Source organism: Adiantum capillus-veneris, chromosome 10, assembly GCF_014529385.1.
Source record: "Adiantum capillus-veneris isolate H3 chromosome 10, ASM1452938v2, whole genome shotgun sequence".
NCBI classification, from domain to species: Eukaryota; Viridiplantae; Streptophyta; class Polypodiopsida; order Polypodiales; family Pteridaceae; genus Adiantum; species Adiantum capillus-veneris.
In genome coordinates, this window is record NC_140940.1 from 157,113,491 (window position 1) to 157,118,191 (window position 4,701).

Sequence of the window (4,701 nt, forward strand, 5' to 3'; positions counted from 1 at the left end):
GGTTAATGTGTATCTCCAAGGAAATGCAACAACATTGCAACGGTAGAGCTTAGCATCGATCACACCAAAGCTTATGATGGTTATCCTCAAGTAATTAAGCCAAGGACTTAAGTGAGGAATATTGCCACTAGTGCAAGTCATGGTCTAATGAGACTTTGGCTTCAGTCACACTCCTTGTCCAACTCTGTTGATAACCTATTTGAAAAATTTATGAGGCAAGCATTTTGGAACGATCAGCAGACAAATAGAAACATCTCTCATGACCAATTCAACACAAAATATGGTGTCTACAAGAGTTGGTTAATGTGACGTACCTCCAAGGAGATGTAGCAACATTGCAACAGAAGTTAAGTAGTAAATCATGCAGGTGCAATTAGGAAGCGAGAGCTAATTGGCCATCCAATATTGGGAAGAAGTAGGAGCCATGAGCAGCAGCTTGCACTACTATGATATGATTCCTACAGCTGCCAATATTTGAACTGAGTATAAGTAGTAGTACTAGCACCAGCGTACAACATTCTAAGAGCATAATAATTCATTGCTTATTAGATATGATGCTTATCAGTGCACTGCAAAATTGCAAAAACCTCTCTTCTAAAAGATCTTCTCACAAACAATCAGCCACACAGCCTATGATAGAATTGAATGGGAGTTCATACTTCAAAGTCTATATGATATGGGTTTGGAGAGATTCTTTTTCACATTCTTTTTGGGAATGCATCAGCTAGAATATCACTTAATGGTACTCTTACAGATGTTATTCCATTGCATGAATCCATAAGACAAGGATGCCCACTTTCTCCTTTGCTTTATGCTATCTCATCTGATGCCTTAAATAATTGGCTTGTTAAAGATGTTATGCAGTAAAGTTTGTTGAGCATTCCAATGCAATTGTGAGGAATCATGTACATGCAATGGAGAATTGTAGGGCTTGTCTCACTATCTTGCAAGTAGCTCGATTATTAACCATGCTAAAAGTGTGGTTTGATGCGGTTTTTTGCTTCGTCTAAGGCAATTTTTACCAGAAGACTTAAACTGCTGCATTGGGGGAAAAACATGCCGATGCTGCCTGTTGACTGATGTTTTAGGTCAAGCCATTATCTGATAGTTTATAGTTTAGCTTCTTTTCTATGTGTCATATCCGTACAACAAGCTAGTCATTAGTATTGATGGAGTCATGTTGATAATATCCACTTTCTAGCAAGACAATTTGAATGATTGGAAGATCCAAACCAATTAAAATTGTGAGTGGAGGTCTTGATACTGAAATAGCTAATAGGAGGAGTCTTACCATATGGCGAGCGAGATTTTCCGAGCAGAGGATAATCCGAGAAAATGAATGAAGAATCAGATAGAGCATTTGAATTTTATGGTGGACATTTATGGCTCTATTTTTTTATAATTTCTTGGCAATAGGAAATGCTCAACAACTTATATTTGGATAACTTTGTTAGTATAAAACAATGGAGGAAATTAACACACTTTTAAAATTTATCGTTTTCTATGCCAAGTGATTGTGATAGGAAGAGCCCTAGCTATGGTAGAGTTTCTTACTTGCTGGGTGGAGCATTTTTCATCATGAGGGCCAAATGTACTTAGACACCATGGAGGGGAAAAGGTTTTATCACACCAAAGAAAAAGGATTGCATTAATTACTATAGGATACATCTTGGAGTTTCGCTTTTTGCTACCGTAGACAACACCAATGCCAAAGCCGGCGGGAGTCTCAATTGTGTGTTTCTCCAAATTCTAGGTTGTGACTCTCAAGTCCCTGAGTTCATGCACAAAGCAGCCTTGACCAAAGTGGAGCTCTTTTAAGCCTTTGGGTGGAGTGTGGAAAAATGTACAATAGTAGTTTAAGTAGGCTTGGTTTGTAATGGTTTTGCATTGTGGAATATTTTGTCGTCAACTGTTGTTGAGCTAGAATGTGGCCTAAAGAGTTTATTTGTGTAATAAGGACAAGTTAAGAGTTTCTTCCATTTAGCGTTAATGCTCTCATTGCCGGTACATTTTGCATTTGCATTTGTGACTATGTATCAATGTGTGCGTGTGAACACATTAAAGTAAGAGTAAGGCTCTTCTGTTTAAGAATATTTGAGATGCAGCATGTTTACTTTGCTACACTATCTTAGTACTTTCGAGCGGAGGAGAAACCGAGCAAACACATACAATAAACAAGATGGTGGTCAAGGCCTCACTAATTACTCTGTAAATTTAGGCTTGTAGCTGCTCATCAATGTTCAAGAAAAATCATTTTTCCAAACATACAAAATTCATTTCCTTGAATTTGCCAAGAGGAATTTTTAGCAAATAAGGTTATCTTTTTGGGCTTTTGCACTATTTTTCTCTATTTTGGGGCGGAATTTCTCCTTTTCCTCTTGCTCTCAACCGACATTTTTGAAATTGAAAAAGGCACGATAATAAGCTTGAGACACATTTTTCCAAAGCATTGCTACTCATACAAATCAGCAAATTTTTTACTAGTTCCTCTATGGAGATTCTAACTTTGTCAGTTTTGAGAGGCAAAGGTTACTGGCAGAAATTTTCTTCGAATTTTGAATGGAGATGGTTTTGCCTAAAAAGAGAGAGAAGAAGAAGAAGAAGGGAATTTTAACTTCGGAGGAAACTATCCCAAGAGACCTTAAATATCTATTCGACGAGGAAAGTTGAACTCAAAACATGTTATTCAAGTGGGAAATGGCATAACCAATCTACCACACTTGGGTGATTGAAAAGCTATACCATTTTCCTCTTTTTATTAGCGCACACACCCCCTGAGAAGAAGAGAATTTTAACGTCGTAGGAAACTATCCCAACAGACCTTAAAGATCTATCCGATGAGGATAGTTGAACGTGCCCTTGAACTGTTGTAAAGTGAGTGAGAGAGAGAGAGAGAGAGAGAGAGAGAGAGAGAGAGAGAGAGAGAGAGAGAGAGAGAGAGAGAGAGAGAGAGAGAGAGAGAGAGAGAGAGAGAACCTGCCTTGAACCAGTGCTACAAAAAAACCTAGGTTTAATGTAATCCCACCTACCAATTTTGAAATATACCTCTAAATTTTGAATTTGAAGGTGAGAAACCTACAAAATTTTGAAAAAAATAGTGTAATTCGGTGTAAAAACCTTCAGATTTTACTTTTGTTCTTTCACATAGATAGGTCTGCCAAGTTTTTGGAAAGCACTGCCTTGAACTGCCGCGCGCCAGCGCGCTATGCTAGAGAGAGAGAGAGAGAGAGAGAGAGAGAGAGAGAGAGAGAGAGAGAGAGAGAGAGAGAGAGAGAGAGAGAGAGAGAGAGAGAGAGAGAGAGAGAGAGAGAGAGAGAGAGAGCACGCGGCCCTTTGCTGCTCTTCCTGCGCAATGAATGGCTTATAGCGCCCCCCCATAGACCCTCCAGAAGGGATTCTAGAGGAGTTGGTTTTGCAGCTCCATGGAAGAAGTCGTGTCCTGAGGGGCCTCTAGGCTAGGGACCCTCCACAGTAGATAATCGCCAGCTACACAGCAGGTCGGTTTCTTTCTGGTGGCATTTTTATCATAAAATGGTTTTATTCATTCAACCCCTTACGATAGCACTCATAAGAGTCATGAGGCATGTAGAGAGGCATGTTGATCCGCCATGAAGTTCATGGTTTTTGGACATGAATGTGTTGAAACTTGAAGCCTATGTAGCTAGTTCATGAACCCATTTGTGTTTGCTATATGGAATTTTATGTTGTGGACACCCATGGATGCTTAATTGTTCTTGTGCAACAGATATAGAGCAGTAACAAGTGCATACTACAAAGGTGCAGTTGGAGCTATGTTGGTATATGACATCACTAAAAGGCAAACATTTGACCATATTGTTCGATGGCTAGAAGAGCTTAGGAGTCATGCTGGCAATAACATTGTGATTATGCTCATTGTAACAAGATTGATCTAAGCACCCTTAGGGCATTTACGTCAGAGGATGCAAAGGAGTTTACTGAGAAAGAAGGTTTGTTTTTTCTTGAGACATCAGCTTTGGAAGCTACTAATGCGGAAAGCGCATTCTTGATGGTGCTTTCAGAGATCTACAGGATTGTCAGTAAAAAGTCTTTGATTGCAATGGCAAGGCGTCTTTGCTAACAGGTACGAAGATTGTCCTTCCAACCGAGGGCCAACAAGTTCAGGTTGCAAAGAAGGGTTGCTATGGGACAGTGTGGGTGATTGTTGAGGCAAACAGTCGTTGTGTGCTGCAGCTATATCTCTGTACATTTTTTGCCATTTTGAAGGGCTTTCCAGAGCAAAGCCCCTTATTTTATATTGATTATGTCAACATAATCATGGAAACAATTTTTAAAAGAGGTTTGCTAACAGTCAAAGTCAAGGTATACCTCACTACTGTATCTAATTTAGTTTTAGCTTTATACAATCTGCGAATGGTGCAAAGTTAATCATAATCTATAATAAGATGTTTTGTTTGCCGCTTTTCATCATGAATAGACATTGGCAGGAAAAATTGTGCCGATATCTTTGATACCATGTTACTGGTCATACCTAGCTATCTAACTACTACTTGGCATGGATATGGGTGGTTCTACTATTAGCCCCTCCGAACCATGATGGATTTGATTTACGCTTTCACATATTGTTTCACCAGAAACCTGCGTTTCCTTCTGATTTATGGCTTGCAAGGTTCCACGTTGATGATGGGCTTTTGAAGTCAAATATGTTCTTAATCTTAGAGT

The 4,701-nt window shown here is 39.2% G+C and overlaps 1 pseudogene; it reads left to right on the forward strand.

Annotated features, from left to right (window-relative positions):
• Nucleotides 1-3,790: 3,790 nt before the first annotated feature.
• LOC147449933 (ras-related protein RABA4c-like) lies at nt 3,791-4,407 on the forward strand (annotated as a pseudogene).
• The last annotated feature ends 294 nt before the right edge of the window (nt 4,408-4,701 follow it).